At 37.0% G+C, this 22,305-nt stretch overlaps 1 pseudogene; it reads right to left on the reverse strand.

Annotated features, from left to right (window-relative positions):
- Nucleotides 1-642: 642 nt before the first annotated feature.
- The window catches only part of LOC107811490 (immune-associated nucleotide-binding protein 9-like), a 37,333-nt pseudogene continuing 15,670 nt past the window's right edge, over nt 643-22,305 (reverse strand).

The raw sequence follows: 22,305 nt of genomic DNA on the forward strand, positions 1-22,305 counted from the left end.
CCGTATATACCTCCAAATGACGAACAGTTTATTGCGTTGGAACCTAGACCCAAAGGGCTTTAATTTGATAGGTTATGCATCACACAACTCCGTATATAACTGGAGATATGATCGTTCAAAGTGGGGTCTTGTGCTCACTCATTTACAGATTTCGTCTTAATATGAAACTTTTCTAACTTGGCTTAGACTTAGGCCTCTCCTTAGACCTCAATTCACCTCTAATATGACTTATACACTTCTTAACATATCCAATTGATATCCATAATATCCTTAATCCTCATTTGCACGCAAGATAAAATATTTGGCCTACCTTGGCACCACGAAATCTTAAATTACTAAGCAAATTTTTTTCTGGGGCTTTACGTTCTCCCCCGCTTAAGATCATTTGTCCTCGAATGAGGATCAAGTTTCATCCATTAGCCATCCTTACGTAACTTCTGCTTTTTCACATTATGAAATATATCATCAGCCCCAAATTTGGCTAACTCCTTAAATTTCCGAGAATTTCGCCAGAGTAAGATCCCAAAAACAGAAAAGAATCAACGCCGTTTTCATCGACCCTCCCCCCCCCCCCCAACGTCTTGTGCTTCATCATACCCTACGAATTAACCCCTAAAACCCAACGACCCCACCTTACTTCACTCAGCACCAGAAATTCCTCATGGATTCACTCCAAAATCTACAGCCGTAGACCTGAATTAGCATCGCAGAACACCCATCGTTGCCTTTTCTTCTCTTCAACACCTCAGCCGTTGAACACACAACAGAGAAGGCCCCCATCTTATCATCTAATGCTTCAACCATCTCTAACCTTGGACACCCCTGTTTCATTAAAAACAACCAGCAGCGATACACACAAGCAGCTGTTGTTGTTGTTGAGTTTTGTCACAGTTTCGGTGAGTTTCTGAGGTCTGGATCGGAGGTTCCGTTTCTGAGGTCTCGAAAAAAACAACGTTTTGTTTGCATCACGTGCATTTGATTTTGGGGACTCAACACAGGAGTTGGGTCCGTCTAGGACAGGTGTACCCAAATTGAAGGACTATCCTGGTGCATCTTATGTGCTACTTGCATATCTGTCTGTTTCAGCTTGCATGTTGACTGGCTTCTAGAATAGGGAAAGAAAAAGAAAAAAGAAAAAGAAAAAAGGAAATGAGAAAAAAAACAAGAGCGAGTAATAGGTATTTGAAAATTTTCGAAACTCTGCCAAATTTTGAAAAAAAAGAAGAAAAAGAAAGTAAGTCAATATTTTCAAAAGTCATGTTTCCTCTATTCCGTCAAAACTGCTAACTACGTGGGTCTGATTCTCACCGGATGTGAGATACGTAGGCAAACCTCATCGGTTCCGGTCCACAATTTTCAAAAAATCCAAAAATATTTTTCATTACTTGCATTTAGACCCCAATTTTTTATAAAATACAAAAATATTTTCTTTTAATTTCTTCTCACAATCCAAAAATATTTTCGTTTTTCTTTCAAAAATTGAAAAGAAAATTCAATATTCAAAAATAATTTCTTTTTTCTTTAGAAGTATTTCTTTCATAAATTCAAATAAAAGTCCAAAAATTCAAAAATATTTTCTTTCTTCTTTAGAAGTTTTTCTTTCGAAATTCCAAAAACAAAAAGTCAAAATTCAAAAAAAAATCATTCTTCTTTAGAAGCCTTTCTTTTCAAAAATTCTGGAAAAAAAAAATCAAAACTAAAATCCAAAAATATTCTCTTTCTTCTTTATAAGTCTTTCTTTCGAAAATTTAAAAGAAAAAATATTCAAATTCAAAATCCAAAAAAGAAGATTTAGTTTATTCCCTTTATTCTTGATCTTCCCGAACTACGCAAGATCTGATTCATGTTCCTACATGATACGTAGACAACCCACATCAGGTTCGATCACCATTAAAAAAAATAAAAAAATGAAAAGAAAAAAAATGAAACAAATGATGATAATAATAAGGACTGACTGAGTCCATTCTAACGTGTCTTTTATTTTGAATTGTAAATAAAGTTTAAGGTGGTTGGTTTTTGGTAAGCTGGCAACAAAAGATCCAAGAAAAAAATGTCAATGACAATTGACATCGAAGTTGTTACATATGCTTAAGAGACTCAGGGTCAGAGGGTTCAACAAGAGTCTACTGTGGTTGAGAAAAATAGAATACTAAAACAACAAATGACCAAAATGTGTCAAGTATGGGCCAATGGCCAAGGACATCCTTGTTATGAGTCACAATTTGCTACCCAGCAAGAGCAGTACCACTCTCCTGAGTACCACTCGTACCTATTTGATCTTCCTGCAAACATTGAGAAGCCTACCCGGAAGATGGCACAAGAAGAAATGACCCAAAGACTGAAAAGCTGAGAAAAACAATTGAAAAACATACAAGTCTTGGCAGGCCAAAAGAGTATTGCCTTCAAGGATCTATGTATGTTCCCCGATGTTCGTTTGCCACAAGGTTTCAAGATCCCCAAATTTGAAAAGTATGATGGACATGGAGACCCCATAGCCCACCTGAAAAAGTATTGCAATCAACTAAGAAGTGTGGGAGGAAAGGAAGAATTACTGATGGCTTATTTTGGGGAAAGACTTACGGGTGTGGCCTCCGAATGGTTTATGGATCAAACAGTTCCAATACAACATCGACATTGCCCTAAACCGAAATTCCCTTTCAAACCTGAAGCAGAAACCAACTGAAAGTTTCAGAGACTATGCCATTAAATGGAGAGAACAAGCAGCTAGAGTTAAGCCACCCATGGATGACCACGTACTAATCACTGTCTTCCTTCAGGTTCAAGAGCCAGATTACTTCCAAAACATGATGTCCGCAGTTGGAAAATCCTTCTCGGAAGCAATCAAAATGGGAGAAATGGTAGAGAATGGCCTTAAGACGGGCATGATTATAAGTCAAGCAGTTCTCAAAGCCGCAACTCAGGCTTTCCATATTGACTCCGATAATTTTGGTAACACGAATGAGAAGGTTGAAGAAATCATGATGACATCAGGGTCGAGAAGAGGTCCCAGGAGAACATCTCGAAGGTATGAGCAGCCTTCTCAAGTTTTCCATGACTCCCCTAAGTACTATTAGCCACCTCAGAACCCTCAATACTCTGTTGCTTCACCTCAGTATGAAAACACCCTAGAAGGCGAGCACAAGCACCGCAAAATCTCCTCCAGCCTCCACAAAATTTTCAAGTACCCTATAAGCCACATCCAAGCCAGGGATATAGAGCGGAACAAAGGTTGAAAGATAATTTTATACCAATAGGAGAGTCTTATGCAAGCTTGTTTGAGAAGTTAAAGCATTACGACATGATTGCACCCATTCCTCCAAATCATGTGGACCCACGTGCAAGAAGTTTTTACCCTTCTAAAAGGTTCAAATACCATTCCAATGCCCAAGGGCACGATATTGAAAGTTGTCGGGATTTGAAAAGAGAAATAGAAAGGATGATCCAGAAAAAATTGATTGTGATCCAAGACAGTAACACCCAGAATATCACGCAGAATCCTTTACCTGTACATTATGATGCACACTTTGTGGGGATTATGCCTAATGACATGGAGTATGAGAATCCTCTCGGGAACTTGCCGACTAAAATCAGAGAAGACCATGGTGATTCTGATGAGAAAAATTTGTGGCTAAATGTCAACCTTAACAATTGAAAAGTCTTTCTCTCATCACTAAGAAGGAATCTTGGTAGTTTGTTTTGATGTTTTTTCTATTATCTGGGTTATTTCAGGGTTGTGATCCAGATTTTATTTGTTTTATTGAGTCAAACCCTTCTATCTCTTTATTTCGTTCGTGTGAATCTTGTCTGCATGTTTTGTAGCTATTTTCATTTGCCGAGTTATTTTAGGTCTATAACTCGGATTTTAGGTTGTTTATCTTGTTGTTTACTCAATAAAATAGAGTTTTTCCTTCTATGTCATTCTATGCTCAGTTCTTTTCCCGCTAGTTCTAATGACATGAAATGCATGCAGAAATTTTGGCCAGATCTTAGAAACTGATTTAACCTGGAATTGGATAACTGAAAAAAAATACTTTTGAGGATGAATAAAGAGTTGAAATTCTTTAGAATTAAGGTCATGTAAAATAAACCTTCAACTCATTATGAAGATCGGACTTGAGGATGTTTAATCAATTAAAGTTTGTGGAAAAGTTTGACATTAAGGGATGGAAAGTGTCTTGTGACCACGACACACCAATAAACATGTTCACCAATACTGTGATCACAAAAGGATACCATGATTGACATTCCCGAGGCTAGGAGGCCCTTTTTCTGCTACCCAAACACTTTATACCCTTTGTCACCCCTTTGAGCCTGTGTTATTTTCTTTGACCACCCTCTTTTGGAATCAAGTTTAGAGTCAAAAGTCAAAAAAAATAAAAAAAAATGAAATAAAAATAAAAGTCCATGCCCCAAGAGTACAAACTAGGGCAGCTTTTAGAAAGTTCTAAGTGAAAAAAAAAAAAAGAAAAGAATTGTCAAAGGTCCATGCCCTCAAAAATAGAAGCTGAGGCAAACAAAAAAAGAGAGAGAAAAAACAAAAAAAAAAAACAAAAAAGAAAAAAAATAGAAAGAAAGATGAAAAATAGTTTAGGTCAGATGTTTGAACTACGTTCGACCTGATTCCTTAAAAAAAGGATACGTAGGCAGCCTCACGGTTCGGTCCAACTAAATAAGAATTCAAATAAATAAATAAATAATCACAAAAAATCCCCAATAGCTGAAACTGGGACAGAGATTTTATTTCACTTTTGAAAGAGTCGATTCCAATAGTTGTAAGTCAACAACCCTTTACTTTTAATCTATTTTGAGCCTTCATGACGTCATTTCTTTCCAACTCTATCCAAAATCCTTCCAAATAAAGACCTCCCGATATGCCTTCAATAATGCCAAAAGAAACATGCAATGAGCAACGGTTGTCATGCAGCATAGAACACTGTTAAGTTGCTCAAGAAAGCAATAGAAAAAAGTGAGAAAGAAAAAATGAGAGTCTTGCTAGTGAAAACCTTCACGGGCACTGTAAGGCGATGGTAAGCAGAGATGAACAAATGAGAGAGACTTTTTGGTGAAAATCCCTCGGGGCACCACTAGTCGAAAGTGAATCGTGAAGCTAATGCAAAGGATCGGCACGAACAAGCCCAACTTCAAAAGGTCATAAGAATAGTAAAAGGGAAGATTGGATTAGTTTGGTAGATCGGCCATTAAGTCCAAAATGCATGTCATAATCATTAAGGCTAGTTATTGAAAAAAAAGGAAAAGAAAAAAAAAAGGAAAAAGAACTCTTCCTTTTGTCCTTCCGACATGGGCATTTCTTGTTAATACTTGTTTTTTGACATCATTCTGTCCTTCACTCTGAGTCAGTCCTTGTCAAAAGAAGCGAGAAAAGATTTCAAAATCTGCTACCAGGTTTTCAGTTGCACAAAGAAAATTTGGCCAGCACACTTAGTTGTTACTGTCAACATGCCTTGAAGATTCATGCAAAGGCTTCCCCAAAATACTCTTGTCAGCCTACTTGGTGCAAGCAAAGATAATTGGTGATTCTCTCTGACAGACAAATTGCTCAAAAAGCAGGAAGTCATTCAAGATATCAGAAAAGGTCATCTAAGCAAAGATATCCAGTTGGAATAAGGCTGATTGAGCCACAAAACAAATGGTACTGGGTGTGAAATAATTAGGGTTGATACAGAGCAAAAGCCTCTTGAAACCGACTCAAGCTAATTGAACAGAAGCCAAGCTGCCTAAGACTCAAGTCCACAAACCGACCACCATTTTCAAAACTGACAATTTTTTATTTCTATGAAACAGGAACAAAGCAATGCAAGGAAAGTGGTTCAAAAAAAAACAAAAAAAAAAACAAAAAAAAACAAAAAAAAAAAAGAAAAGAAGAGAAGAGCCGACAAAAGGAAGTTTCTCAAATCATTGTCTTTATTTGTCTTGCTATTGTGCATAAAATCTTGCCATTGATCTTCACATTTTTCCCCCTAGGATAAAAATTCCTAGTCTAATGGATTTTTCTCCCAATAAAAATCTTAGTCTGATGAATTTTTCTCCAAAGATAACAAAAATAGGACATAGTCTGATGAACTTTCTTCTAGGATCAAAATCTTAGTCTAATGAATCTTTCTCCTAAGATAGGAAACCTAGTCTGAGGAACTTTCTCCTAGGATAGAAATCTTAGTCTGATGAATCTTTCTCCTAAGATAACAAAAAAATGACTTAGTCTGATGAATTTTCTCCTAGGATCAAAAGCTTAGTCTGATGAATCTTTCTCCTATGATAGAAGACCTAGTCTGATGAACTTTCTCCTAGGATAGAAATCTTAGTCTGATGAATCTTTCTCCTAAGATACCAAAAAAGAAAGAAAGAAAAAACGACCTAGTCTGGTGAACTATCTCCTAGGATCAAAATCTTTGTCTGATGAATCTTTCTCCTAAGATAGAAAACCTAGTCCGATGAATTTTCTCCTAGTATAATAATTTTTTTTTAAAAAAGGGGAAGTCTGAATTTGAAAAAAATAGGAGTTAATTGTTAGTTTTCTTAAGTTATCAATGTTTAGTTTTCTTGAAATCAGGGGGCCCGCCTGGATAATAGGGTCAGTCTTTACTTTAGTCAAGCTTAGTTTATAGTTTTCCGCAAGCTCAATCACTTTTAGGAGACGCACATCCAAGTCGAGTCATTAATTTTACTCTCATCATTGCATCCTTCATCAGCTGCGTAAGTGATTTATAGTTTTGCTAACAACTCACAAATCTTCCTAGTACAAACTGGGGCAGAAAAGTTTCTTTTGTCTTGTCTGTTTTATTGTAGTAGCAGGCGCCCACCTGGAGAACAAGGGAACTCATTTCAGAATTCATTTTAGATTCATTTGAAGTTTTAAGTCAGTAGCAGACGCCCACCTGGAGAACAAAGGGAAAGCAATTCAAGTATTAGTAATCAGGCGCCCACCTGGAGAACAAAGGGAAATAGTTCAAATCTCAAGGAGAAGCAGTGCAAATGTTGGTAATCAGACACCCACTTGGAGAACAAAGGGAACGCAACAATGTTCAAACGAAGACATCTATCAGGAGCTCACCTGGAGAACAAAGGGAAAACAAGTCAAGTTTCGAGGAAAAGCAGTGCAAGTATTGGAAATCAAGCACCCACCAGAAGAACAAAGGGAAAGCAGTAGTGTTCAAAGGAAGACGGTTCAAGTTCAGCAATCAAGCACCCACCTGGAAAACAAAGGGAAAATAATTCAAGTTTCAGAGGAAAGGAAGACAACTCAAATGTTGGTAATCAGGCGCCCACCTGGAGAACAAAGGAAAAGTAGCATTGTTCAAAGGAAGGCGGTTCAAGTCAGCAATCAGGCGGCCACCTAAAAAATTAAGGGAAACAGTTCAAGGAAAAACAGTGTAAGTATTGACAATTAGGCGCCCACCTGGAGAACAAGGAGAAGGTAGTCCAAGTTTTGAAGGAAGACAGTTTGAGTATCGGCAATCAGGCGCCTACTTGGAGAATAGGGGAATTCACCTCAGAATGCAAGTCAAGTCAGCAACAAAAGAAGCTCGCGGCAAGAATGCGAGTCAATAGTTCGAGATGATCAATAGAATTTAGTCACAATCCATATAAATAAAAAAAGAAAGAAAGGCAAGAAGTGAACCCAAATGCAGAAGTTGATGAAAGATGTGAGCTGCTCAAGACATGACTGAAGTCACAAGTATGGTGTGGTGTCCGATTTTGATCCGAAAAGATGAAGAAGAATGAACTAGTACCTGCAACTAGCAAGCGTCAAGGTTCAAATCGAAAGTCTGCATGAATGACCATTCAAGACTCAAGATCAAGCTTCAGAAGACTTATAGATGGGAATCTTGTAACTCGTAGCTGGTAGGCTTAGTTAGTCTTTTTCATTTTTGATTTTGATGTAATAACAGGACCACGGACCGGAACCTCGACAGAACGGCACCTCGACCCACTCTCCAGCTCAGTATACTCCATCACCTCATTCATGTCTGAACTACACGTGGCCTGATTCCTTTATAGCCAAGGATATGTAGGCAGCTGAGATACCAGGGCTCGGTCACATTCTCCTTCCTCATAGTTTTGGTCTCCCTAAATAAGGGTCGGGTCAAAAAACTTGTCAAGTCGTTCTTTGTCTGAAAACTCTTCGTATTTCCAGTCAAAGAGGGGCAGCTGTAGACATGTAATTTTTGACCTTCCCCGAAATTTTATACTTTTTAGTGCATAGATGTTGGTTTTAGGCCTAATAACACTATTTTAAATTTTTTTTTGCTTTTTGCCTTATTCAATCTTAAAAATTAATAAAACTACAAAATATTTCCTTTTATTTTAGCTTATTGATATTTTTATAAAAGATAAAAAGAGAAGTTAAAAAAAATATTTTTACTTGGCTTAGTGTGATTTTAAGTTGTACATATTTAGTAAATATTGAGTAGTATTTAAATTTTTTTTAATTATTCCTTATTATTTTAGATAAAACTAGTATTTAGATTCATTTTTAGAATTAAAAATATAAAATATAAAAGGATGAAAAATGAAAAAAAAAACAAACAAGAAAAAGGAAAAGAGGCAAAAGAAGAGAGGAACGTGAAAATCAAAAAAGTGCAACGAAAATCAAATGAAATGTGGACCCCATCACCTTATCTCTCCATAACAAACTCCACATGCATCCCATTTTTTTAATTCCCACTCACTTTTTTTGCCAAGGGCCCCCCACAATTTCTCTTGGAAGATTCTCTTTCTTTCCAGAGAAATGAATATATACACACACACTGATATATAGACGGGAGAGCTCACAAAGAAAGATAAGAACAGAGAAAAGAGCTAGCCTAAAAATCTGGAAAAAACAGCCAAAACGGAAGATCCCAAAAACAGAAAAGAATCAGCGTCGTTTTCATCTTCATCATACCTTGCGAACAAACCCCTAAAACCCAACGACCCCGCCTTACTTCACTCAGCTCCAGAAATTCCTCATGGATTCACTCCAAAATCTACAGCCGTAGACCTGAAGTAGCGCCGCAGAACACTCATCGTTGCCTTTTCTTCTCTTCAACACCTCAGCCGCTGAACACACAACAGAGAAGGCCCCCATATTCTCCTCTAATTCTTCAACCATCTCTAACCTTGGACACCCCTGCTTCATTAAAAACAACCAGCAGCAACACACACAAGTAACTGTTGTTATTGTTGAGTTTTGTCACGGTTTCGGCGAGTTTCTGAGGTCTGGATCAGAGGTTCCGTTTGAGTTGCCGAGTTTCAATTCGTTGGAGGCTCTGTATTTAGACAAATATAGAAGAAATTTACAACTACTTGAGAAATTCTGTTGCAGGTGATTTGGTTCGTTTCTGTTGCTGGATTTTCCTGAATAATAAAGCGGTTGGTTCATCTTCTTGGTATATTGGGAAAGGATGTCACGTTACCTTTGTACTTGTAAAGAAAAGCATATATTTCATCTCGTAGATATTTGGGAAGAGAATTTTCTTTGCTAACATTCCTTTCCATCAGTATGTTTCTCTCTCTTCTTACCAACATTCATCCTTGCAAAAAATGATGAGTGGCATACCTTAAAAGATGTAAATTTGTCACTGCCATGATTTTGTACATATATGTGCTAGTAATAATATAGACGCTTTCTCTCTCTCTCCCTCTATATATATATATATATATATATATATATATATATATTATTGATATCGTTGTTTGCTTTAGGTGCGTTAATTAGATAATTATCATGGCTATGGGTATGGTTCCCGTGACGTAGTTATGATTTGTAATTAATGAAACTCGGGTGTATATTTTATGTGACCCGATTCTAATTTTCAACAAGGTTAAATAGAATGTGTCGGGAACCACGAGTGCATTTCATGTAGCGTGACTTACGATGTATTTTAAATAACCTTGAATTAATTCCTTAAATGAATAAAAGTGGTTATAAAGTTAAAAATGCCCAATAGGTTTACAACGAGTAATAAATCAGGTAATTAGGCCAATAATAATAGCTGAGCGACCGTGGTAAAACCACGAAAACTGGGAATGCCTAACACCTTCTTCCGGGTTAACAAAATTCCTTACCCGGTATTCTGTGTTCGCGGACCATAAATAAGAGTCAACTTCCTCGGTTTAAAATCGAAGGATTTTAAACCGGTGACTTGGGACACCATAAATTATCCCAAGTGGCGACTCTAAATTTCAAATAATAATCCTGTTTCGATTGTCACTTAAATTGGAAAAAACCTTCTTATACCGCAGAACTTTTGGTTTTTATAGAACTGTATAAAAACCAAAACTTTTGGTTCAGGGTTCAGAATTCGAGCTTAGAATAACTGTTATAGTTGGTTTTTATTTATTATCTGATTTTTACGTGTTTGAGCCTAATGTTCTAAATGTCGTTTTTTACCGCTTTGATATTGTTGGAATTGTATATAAATTGTTACGAAACCCTCCTCTCTCTGAGTCTTCTAAATCATCTGGGAAGTGTGCACTTCGTGTGACTTCTTTTTTGTTAGAGTCATATCCCAATTTTAGAACGAGGTTCGGACAAGTTGCAAAGCCGGTGAAGCTTCTGTATTCCCGGTACGCTGCCCCCTTCGGCTCGAGCTGTCCAATCGGGTAAGGTAGGTCTAGAATAATACACCCAGGTTTTAAACCTAGAATAACATAGCCTCATGCTGGATCCCTAGTAGGAACGTTTTGTTTGCATCACGTGCATTTGATTTTGGGGACTCAACACAGGGGTTGGGTCCGTCTAGGACAGGTGTACCCAAATTAAAGGACCATCCTGATGCATCTTATGTGCTACTTGCATATATGTCTGTTTCAGCTTGCATGTTGACTGACTTCTAGAATAGGGAAAGAAAATGAAAAAAGAAAAAGAAAAAAGGAAATGAGAAAAAAAAAGAGCGAGTAGTAGGTATTTAAAAATTTTCGAAACTCTGCCAAATTTTGAAAAAAAGAAGAAAAAGAAAGTAAGTCAATATTTTCAAAAGTCATGTTTCCTCTATTCTGTCAAAACTGCTAACTACGTTGGTCTGATTCTCACCGGATGTGAGATACGTAGGCAAACCTAATCGGTTCCGGCCCACAATTTTCAAAAAATCCAAAAATATTTTTCATTACTTGCTTTTAGACCCCAATTTTTTATAAAATACAAAAATATTTTCTTTTAATTTCTTCTCACAATCCAAAAATATTTTCGTTCTTCTTTCAAAAATTGAAAAGAAAATTCAATATTCAAAAATAATTTCTTTTTTCTTTAGAAGTATTTCTTTCATAAATTCAAAATAAAAGTCCAAAAATTCAAAAATATTTTCTTTCTTCTTTAGAAGTTTTTCTTTCGAAATTCCAAAAAAAAAATCATTCTTCTTTAGAAGCCTTTCTTTTCAAAAATTCTGAAAAAAAAAATCAAAATTAAAATCCAAAAATATTCTCTTTCTTCTTATAAGTCTTTCTTTCGAAAATTTAAAAGAAAAAAATTTAAATTCAAAAACCAAAAAAGAAGATTTAGTTTATTCCCTTTATTCTTGATCTTCCCGAACTACGCAAGATCTGATTCATGTTCCCACATGATACGTAGGCAACCCACATCAGGTTCGATCACCATTAAAAAAATAAAAAAGAAAAAGAAAAAAAATGATGATAATAATAAGGACTGACTGAGTCCATTCTAACGTATCTTTTGTTTTGAATTATGAAGAAAGTTTAAGGTGGTTGGTTTTTGGTAAGCTGGCCACACAAGATTCAAGAAAAAAATATCAATGACAACTGACATCGAAGTTGTTACAAATGCTCAAGAGACTCAAGGTCAGAGGGTTCAACAAAAGTCTACTGTGGTTGAGAAAAATAGAATACTGAAACAACAAATGACCAAAATGTGTCAAGCATGGGCCAATGGCCAAGGACAACCTCGTCATGAGTCACAATTTGCTATCCAGCAAGAGCAGTACCACTCTTCTGAGTACCACTCGTACCTATTTGAGCTTCCTGCAAACATTGAGAAGCCTACCCGAAAGATGGCACAAGAAGAAATGACCCAAAGACTGAAAAGCTAAGAACAACAATTAAAAAACATGTAAGGGTTGGCAGGCCAGAAGAGTATTGCCTTCACGGATCTATGTATGTTCCCCGATGTTCGTTTGCCACTGGGTTTCAAGATCCCCAAATTTGAAAAGTATGATGGACATGGAAATCCCATGGCCCACCTGAAAAAGTATTGCAATCAACAAAGAAGTGTGGGAGGAAAGGAAGAATTACTTATGGCTTATTTTGGGGAAAGCCTTACGGGTGTGGCCTCCGAATGGTTTATGGATCAAAACACCTCTCACTGGTATGTCTGGGATGACATGGCCCGAGCCTTTGTCAAACAGTTCCAATACAACATTGACATTGCCCCAGACCACAATTCCCTTTCAAACCCGAAGCAGAAACCAACTAAAAGTTTCAGGGAATATGCTATTAAATGGAGAGAACAAGCAGCTAGAGTTAAGCCACCCATGGATGACCACGAGCTAATCACTGTCTTCTTTAAGGTTCAAGAGCCAGATTACTTCCAAAACATGATGTCCGTAGTTGGAAAATCCTTCTCGAAAGCAATCAAAATGGGAGAAATAGTAGAGAATGGCCTTAAGACGGGCAGGATTATAAGTCAAGCAGTTCTCAAAGCCGCAACTCAGGCTTTCCAGATTGACTCCGATAATTTTGGTAACACGAATGAGAAGTTTGAAGAAATCATGATGACATCAGGGTCGAGAAGAGGTCCCAGGAGAACATCTCGAAGGTATGAGCAGCCTTCTCAGGTTTTCCATGACTCCCCTAAGTACTATTAGCCACCTCAGAACCCTCAATACTCTGTTGCTTCACCTCAGTATGTTCGCCAGCCACCAAAACACCCTAGAAGGCGAGCACAAGCATCGCAAAATCTCCTCCAGCCTCCACAAAATTTTCAAGTACCCTATAAGCCACATCCAAGCCAGGGATATAGAGCGGAACAAAGGTTGAAAGCTAATTTTATACCAATAGGAGATTCTTCTGCAAGCTTGTTTGAGAAGTTAAAGCATTACGACATGATTGCACCCATTCCTCCAAATCATGTGGACCCACATGCAAGAAGTTTTGACCCTTCTAAAAGGTTTGAATACCATTCCAATGCCCAGGGGCACGATATTGAAAGTTGTCAGGATTTGAAAAGAGAAATAGAAAGGATGATCCAGAAAAAATTGATTGTGATCCAAGACAGTAACACCCAGAATATCACGCAGAATCCTTTACCTGTACATTATGATGCACACTTTATGGGGATGATACCTAGTGACATGGAGTATGAGAATCCTCTCGGGAACTTGCCGACTGAAATCAGAGAAGACCATGGTGATTCTGATGAGCATATTTGTGGTTAAATGTCAACCTTAACAATTGAAAAGTCTTTCTCTCATCACTAAGAAGGAATCTTGGTAGTTTGTTTTGATGTTTTTTCTATTATCTAGGTTATTTCAGGGTTGTAATCCAGATTTTATTTGTTTTATTGAGTCAAACCCTTCTATCTCTCTATTTCGTTAGTGTGAGTCTTGTATGCATGTTTTGTAGCTATTTTCATTTGCCGAGTTATTTTAGGTCTATAACTCGGATTTTAGGTTGTTTGTCTTGTTGTTTACTCAATAAAATAGAGTTTTTCCTTCTATGTCATTCCATGCTCAGTTCTTTTCCCGCTAGTTCTAAAAACATGACATGCATGGAAAAAGTTGGGCCAGATCTTAGAAACTGATTTAATCTGGAATTGGATAACTAAAAAAACACTTTTGAGGATGAATAAAGAGTTGAAATACTTTGAAATTAAGGTCATGTAAAATTCACCTTCAAATCATTGTGAAGATCGGACTTGAGGATGTTTAATCAATTGAAGTTTGTGGGAAAGTTTGACATTAAGGGATGGAAAGTGTCTTGTGACCACAGCACACCAATAAATATGTTCACCAATGTTGTGATCACAAAAGGATACCATGATTGGCATTCTTGAGGCTAGGAGGCCCTTTTTCTGCTACCCAAACACTTTATACCCTCTGTCACCCCTTTGAGCCTGTGTTATTTTCTTTGACCACCGTCTTTTGGAATCAAGTTTAGAGTCAAAAGTAAAAAAAATGAAATAACAATAAAACTCCATGCCCCAAGAGTACAAACTGGGGAAGCTTTTAGAAAGTTCTAAGTGAAAAAAAAAGTAGAAGAAAAGAATTGTTAAAGGTCCATGCCCTCAAAAATAGACGCTGGGGCAAACAAAAAAAGAGAGAGAAAAAAGAAAAAGAAAAAAGAGAAAAAGAAAAAAAAAACAGAAAGAAAGATGAAAAATAGTTTAGGACAGATGTTTGAACTACGTTCGATCTGATTCCTTAAAAAAAAGGATACGTAGGCAGCCTCACGGTTTGGTCCAACTAAATAAGAATTCAAATAAATAAATAAATAATCCCAAAACAATCCCCAATAGCTGAAACTAGGACAGAGATTTTATTTCACTTTTGAAAGAGTCGATTCCAATAATTGTAAGTCAACAATCCCTTTACTTTTAGTCTAATTTGAGCCTTCATGATGTCCTTTCTTTCCAACCCTATCCAAAATCCTTCCAAATAAATACATCCCGATATGCCTTCAATAATGCCAAGAGAAACATGCAATAAGCAACGGTTGTCATGCAGCATAGAACACTGTTAAGTTGCTCAAGAAAGCAACAGAAAAAAGTGAGAAAGAAAAAATGAGAGAGTCTAGCTAGTGAAAACCTTCACGGGCACTGTAAGGCGATGGTAAGCAGAGATAAACAAATGAGAGAGACTTTTGGTGAAAATCCCTCGGGGCGCCACTAGTTGAAAGTGAGTCGTGAAGCTGATGCAATGGATCGGCACGAACAAGCCCAACTTCAAAAGGTCATAAGAATAGTAAAAGGGAAGAGTGGATTAGTTTGGTAGATCGACCGTTAAGTCCAAAATACATGTCATAATTATTAAGGCTAGTTATTGGAAAAAAAAAGGAAAAGAAAAAAAAAAGAAAAAAGAACTCTTCCTTCTGTCCTTCCGACATGGGCATTTCTTGTTAATACTTGTTTCTTTGCATCATTCTGTTTTTTACTATGAGTCAGTCCTTGTCAAAAGAAGCGAGAAAAGATTTTAAAATCTGCTACCAGCTTTTCAGTTGCACAAAGTAAATTTGGCCAGCACACTTAGTTGTTACTGTCAACATGTCTTGAAGATTCATGCAAAGGCTTCCCCAAAATACTCTTGTCAGCCTACTTGGTGCAAGCTAAGATGATTGGTGATTCTCTCTGACAGACAAATTGCTCAAAAAGCAGGAAGTCATTCAAGATATCAGAAAAGGTCATCTAAGCAAAGATATCCAATTGGAATAAGGCTAATTGAGCCACAAAAACAAATAGTATTGGGTGTGAAACAATTAGGGTTGATACAGAGTAAAAGCCTCTTAAAATCGACTCAAGCTGATTGAGCAGAAGCCAAGCTGCCGAAGACTCAAGGCCACAAACCGACCACCATTTTCAAAACTGACAAATTTTTCTTTGTATGAAACAGGAACAAAGCAGTGCAAGAAAAGTGGTTCAAAAGAAAAGAAAAAAAGGAAAAAAACAAAAAGAGAAGAAAAAGAAAAGAAGAGAAGAGCCGACAAAAGGAAGTTTCTCAAATCATTGCCTTTATTTGTCTTGCTATTGTACATAAAATTTTGCCATTGATCTTCACATTTTCCCCCCTAGGATAAAAAGTCCTAGTCTGATGGATTTTTCTCCCAATAAAAATCTTAGTCTGATGAATTTTTCTCCTAAGATAACAAAAAAAATACATAGTCTGATGAACTTTCTCCTAGCATCAAAATCTTAGTCTGATGAATCTTTCTCCTAAGATAGAAAACCTAGTCTGATGAACTTTCTCCTAGGATAGAAATCTTAGTCTGATGAATCTTTCTCCTAAGATAACAAAAAAAAAGACTTAGTCTAATGAATTTTATCCTAGGATCAAAATCTTAGTCTGATGAATCTTTCTCCTAAGATAGAAGACCTATTCTGATGAACTTTCTCCTAAGATAGAAATCTTAGTCTGATGAATCTTTCTCCTAAGAGACCAAAAAATGGACCTAGTCTGATGAACTTTCTCCTAGGATAGAAATCTTAGTCTGATGAATCTTTCTCCTAAGATACCAAAAAAGAAAGAAAGAAAAAACGACCTAGTCTGGTGAACTATCTCATAGGATCAAAATCTTTGTCTGATCAATCTTTCTCCTAAGATAGAAAACCTAGTCCGATGAATTTTCTCCTAGTATAATAATTTTTTTTTAAAAAGGGGAAGTCTAAATTTGAAAAAAAGAGGGGTTAATTTTTAGTTTTCTTAAGTTATCAATGTTTAGTTTTCTTGAAATCAGGGACCACGCCTGGATAATAGGGTCAGTCTTTACTTTAGTCAAGCTTAGTTTATAGTTTTCCGCAAGCTCAATCACTTTTAAGAGACGCACATCCAAGTCGAGTCATTAATTTTACTCTCATCATTGCATCCTTCATCAACATCGTAGGTGATTTATAGTTTTGCTAACAACTCACAAATCTTCCTAGTACAAACTGGGGCAGAAAAGTTTCTTTTGTCTTGTCTGTTTTATTGTAGTACCAAGCGCCCACTTGGAGAACAAGGGAACTCATTTCAGAATTCATTTGAAGTTTCAAGTCAGTAGCAGGCACCCACCTGGAGAACAAAGGGAAAGCAATTCAAGTATTAGTAATCAGGCGCCCACTGGAGAATAAAGGGAAATAGTTCAAGTCTCAAGGAGAAGCAGTGCAAATGTTTGTAATCAGGCACCCACCTGGAGAATAAAGGGAAAACAGCAATGTTCAAAGGAAGACATCTATCAGGAGCTCACCTGGAGAACAAAGGGAAAACAAGTCAAGTTTCGAGGAAAAACAGTGCAAGTATTGGAAATGGGGCACCCACCTGAAGAACAAAGGGAAAGCAGGAGTGTTCAAAGGAAGACGGTTCAAGTTCAGCAATCAAGCGCCCACCTGGAAAACAATTCAAGTTTTAGAGGAAAGGAAGACAACTCAAATGTTGGTAATCAGGCGCCCACCTGGAGAACAAAGGAAAAGTAGCATTGTTCAAAGGAAGGCAGTTCAAGTTCAGTAATCAGGCACCCACGTAAAAAATAAAGGGAAAACAGTTCAAGGAAAAACAGTGCAAGTATTGACAATCAGGCGCCCACCTGGAGAACAAGGAGAAGGCAGTCCAAGTTTCGAAGGAAGACAGTTTGAGTATCGGCAATCAGGCGCCTACTTGGAGAATAGGGGAATTCACCTCAGAATGCAAGTCAAGTCAGCAACAAAAGAAGCTCGAGGCAAGAATGCGAGTCAATAGTTCGAGATGATCAATAGAAGTTAGTCACAATCCATAATAAATAAAAAAAGAAAGAAAGGCAAGAAGTGAACCTAAATGCAGAAGTTGATGAAAGATGTGAGCTGCTCAAGGCATGACTGAAGTCACAAGCATGGTGTGGGGTCCGGTTTTGATCCGAAAAGATGAAGAAGAATGAACTAGCACCTGCAACTAGCAAGTGTCAAGGTTCAAATTCACAGTCTGCATGAAGGATCATTCAAGACTCAAGATCAAGCTTTAGAAAACTTATAGATGAGAATCTTGTAACTCGTAGTTGGTAGGCTTAGTTAGTCTTTTTAATTTTTGATTTTGATGTAATAACAAGACCGCAGACCAGAACCTTGATAGAACGGCACCTCGACCCACTCTCCACCTCAGTATACTCCATCACCTCATTCACGTCTGAACTACACGTGGCCTGATTTCCTTATAGCCAAGGATATGTAGGCAGCTGAGATACCAGGGCTCGGTCACATTCTCCTTCCTCATAGTTTTGGTCTCCCTAAATAAGGGTCGGGTCAAAAAACTTATCTAGTCGTTCTTTGTCTGAAAACTCTTCGTATTTCTAGTCAAAGAGGGGCAGTTGTAGACATGTAATTTTTGACCCTCCCCGAAATTCTATACATTTTAGTGCTTAGGTGTTGGTTTTAGGCCTAAAAACGCTATTTAATTTTTTTTTCTTTTTGCCTTATTCAATCTTAAAAATTTTAAAAACTACAAAATATTTCCTTTTATTTTAGCTTATTGATATTTTTATAAAAGATAAAAAGAGAAGTTAAAAAAATATTTTTACTTGGCTTAGTATGATTTTAAGTTGTACATATTTAGTAAATATTGAGTAGTATTTAAATTTTTTAAAATTTTTCCTTATTATTTTACATAAAACTAGTATTTAAATTCATTTTTAGAATTAAAAATATAAATATAAAAGGATAAAAAATGAAAAAAAAACAAACAAGAAAAAGGAAAAGAGGCAAGAGAAGAGAGGAACGTGAAAAGCAAAAAAGTGCAAAGAAAATCAAATGAAATGTGGACCCCATCACCTTATCTCTCCATAACAAACTCCACATGCATCCCATTTTTTTAATTCTCACTCACGTTTTTTGCCAAGGGGCCCCACAATTTTTCTTGGAAGATTCTCTTTCTTTACAAAGAAATGAATATATACACACACTAATATATAGACGGGAGAGCTCACCAAGAAAGATAAGAACAGGGAAAAGAGCTGGCCTAAAAATCTGGGAAAAAGCAGCCAAAACGGAAGATCCCAAAAATAGAAAAGAATCAGCGTCGTTTTCATCAACCACCCTCCCTCCCCCCAACATCTTCTTCTTCTTCATACCCCGTGAATGAATCCCTAAAACCTAGACCCCGCCTTACTCCACTCAGCTCCAGAAATTCCTCATGGATTCACTCAAAATCTACAGCCGTAGACCTGAAGTAGCGCCGCAGAACACCCATCGTTGCTTTTTCTTCTCTTCAACAGCTCAGCCGTTGAACACACAACAGAGAAGGTCCCCATATTCTCCTCTAATGCTTCAACCATCTCTAACCTTGGACACCCCTACTTCACTAAAAACAACCAGCAACGACACACACAAGCAACTGTTGTTGTTGTTGTGTTTTGTTACGGTTCCGGCAAGTTTCTGAGGTCTGGATTGGAGGTTCCGTTTGAGTTGCCGAGTTTCAATTTGTTGGAGGCTCTGTATTTAGATAAATATAGAAGAAATTTACAGCTACTTAAGAAGTTCTGTTGCGGGTGATTTTGTTCATTTCTGTTATTGGATTTTCCTGAATAATAAAGCGGTTGGTTCATCTTCTTGGTATATTGGGAGAGGATGTCACGTTACCTTTGTACTTGTAAAGGAAAGCATATATTTTATCGAGCAGATATTTGGGAAGAGCATTTTCTTTGCTAACATTCCTTTCCATCAGTATCTCTCTTCTTACCAGCATTCATCCTTGCGAAAAATGATGAGTGGCATACCTTAAAATATGGAAATTTGACACTGCCATGAATTTGTACATATCTAAAAAAATAAAATATATATGTATATATATATATATATATATATATATATATATATATATATATATATATATATATATATATATATTGAATTTCGTAGTACGCTTTAGGCGCATTAATTAGATAATTATCATGGCTACGGGTATGGTTCCCGTGATATAGTTGTGATTTGTAATTACTGAAACCCGATTATACATTTCAGGTGACCCGATTCTAATTTCCAACAAGGTTAAATAGAATGTGTGGGGAACCATGGGTGCATTTCATGTAGCGTGGCTTACGATGTGTTTTAAATTACCTTGAATTAATTCCTTAAATAAATAAAAGTGGTTATAAAGTTAAAAATGCCCAATAGGTTTAAAACGTGCAATAAATCAGATAATTAGGCCAATAATAATAGTTGAACGACCGTGCTAAAACCACAGAACCCGGGAATGCCTAACACCTTCTCCCGGGTTAACACAATTTCTTATCCGGTCTTCTGTGTTCACGGACCATAAATAAGAGTCAACCTTCCTCGGTTTAAAATCAAGGGATTTTAAACCGGTGACTTGGGACACCATAAATTATCCCAAGTGGCGACTCTGAATTTCAAATAATAATCCCGTTTCGATTGTCACTTAAATTGAAAAAAACTCCCTTATACCTTTTCGGGTGTAGGAAAAAGGAGGTGTGACATGGGTAATCGGGTTTTAGTTCGAACCTATTGTTTTGACTTTATAATATCTATTTTTATGCATTAGAATTGATTCATTTAGCATTTAGTGATATAGTTAAGTAACTTATGGCTAGATACGAGTGGATTGGTGGTGGAATCAAGAGGTAAAGCGATAGTTGAGACTTGAATTGTGTTCGTAGCATCGAGGTAAGTGTTTTGTCTAATCTTAGCTTGAGGGATCCGGAGTCGTGTCCTATTTTCTATGTGTTATTTGTTGAGTACGCCGTATAGGCATGGTGACGAGTATCTATACGTTGGTGTCAAGCATGTCCATGAGTCTTACATAATGATTATTTTGACTCCGTTTGTATTGTTCATGCCCTTTTGTGATGATTTCTATTATTTTAGACAAGAGGGGTTGCTCTGATGGTAAGCAACCTCCACTTCCAACCAAGAGGTTGTGAGTTCGAGTCTCCCCAAGATCAAGGTGAAAAGTTCTTGGAGGGAAGGATGCCGGAGGTCTATTTGGAAACAGTCTCTCTACCCCAGGGTAGGGGTAAGGTCTGCGTACATACTACCCTCCCCAGACCCCACTAAGTGGGATTATACTGGGTTGTTGTTATTGTTGTAGTAAAGTTTGTGGAAGAAATAGTGGTATTTGAGTATTAAAGAGCATTGGCTCAAGTTGCATAATGAATTGTGGAAGTATAATTGGCAATTGAACCTTATAGAGCATTGGCTCAAGTTGTGGAGAGAGTTGTGAAGTAAAAGTGAAAAAGAGAAGAGAATTATTATATTGTCTCCCTTGCCAGGATGTTGTTGCTTTTAATGTTATCTCCCTTGTCGGGATGTTGATGTTTTTGATATTGTTCCCTTACCGGGATTTGATTGTTGAACTATTGTTCCCTTGCCGAGATTTTATTGTAATTTCATTTATTTCCTTGTCCTATTGCTTGTGATTGTTGTTTAGGTGAGGAAGAGTGTTAAAGAACGAAGGGTAATGTCGTACATTGCTTTGGTAGGAGAGTGTTAAAGCACGAAGAGTGATGTCGTGTATGATTTTGTGAGGAAGGGTGTAAAACACGAAGGGTGATGTCGTGTCGCATGATGTACAATTCTGTGCCGATTATATTGATTTTATGGTGAGGATGAGAGTAAAAGCACGAAGGGTGATGTCATGCAGTTTATATTGATTCTCATGGTGAGGACGAGAGTAAAAGCACGAAGGGTGATGTCGTGCACTTGTTTGATTTCTGGTTCTTGATGATAATTGAGATATGGTGTTCCTCGTATTTACTTGTTGTCTTTCTATTCTTAATTGATGTTTCCCCCACAACATGCTTCCCCCTCCCATTATTAACTGTACATTCATGCATTTACTTTCCGTTGTATATACTTTAACTGCACAAGTTTACTTAGTAGTCTGGTTCTAGCCTCGTCACTACTTCGCCGAGGTTAGGCTAGGCACTTACTAGCACATGGGGTCGGTTGTACTGATACTACACTCTGCACTGTGTGCAGATCCCGGTGCAACAGCTTTTGGACCTTAGCTTTGGGTGGCTGCCTTCAGTCCATACGAATATCTAAGGTAGTCCTGCAAGCGTCCGCAGGCCCTAGCGTCTCCCTCTATCCCTTCATCCTGTTTCATTTACGTATTTCAGAAAGAGTGTATTATTTATCTTTCAGACTTCGTTTGTAGTATTCCTAGACCGTGTGTGAAATTTTGACACCAGTTCTGGGTAGTTTTTGTTTAAGAAATCGTATTGGAATTATTTTAATGGTTTAATTATTTCATCCGCTTATTTAATTTTCGTTATTTATAAACTGTTGATTCACATTTGTTAAAGAATTAAAATGGGGAAAGGGTAATTTGTTCAAATGGTTGGCTTGCCTAGCTTTCATTAGTATGTGCCATCACGACTCCCGAGGGCAGAAAATCTGGATCGTGACATTAGGCAAGGTACTTATCTCAAAGAAGCTAGACCGACACTCAAAAATGACCTTCTCGTATGAAACAACATCCGAATGGCTCAAATCTAGCCAAAATAATTTCATAACATAAATAAAACTCACAAAAAATAATTCCGGATTATCAAATTCTAAAATCAAATCGCCCTTCAAATCCTCATTTTACATTTTTGATTTTTTTTTTATAAAAATCCTATTTTCTTCCATTCAATTCACCAATTAATGATGTAAATAAGTATGAGATCATAAAATATAATCAA

Source organism: Nicotiana tabacum, chromosome 8, assembly GCF_000715075.1.
Source record: "Nicotiana tabacum cultivar K326 chromosome 8, ASM71507v2, whole genome shotgun sequence".
Lineage (NCBI taxonomy): Eukaryota > Viridiplantae > Streptophyta > Magnoliopsida > Solanales > Solanaceae > Nicotiana > Nicotiana tabacum.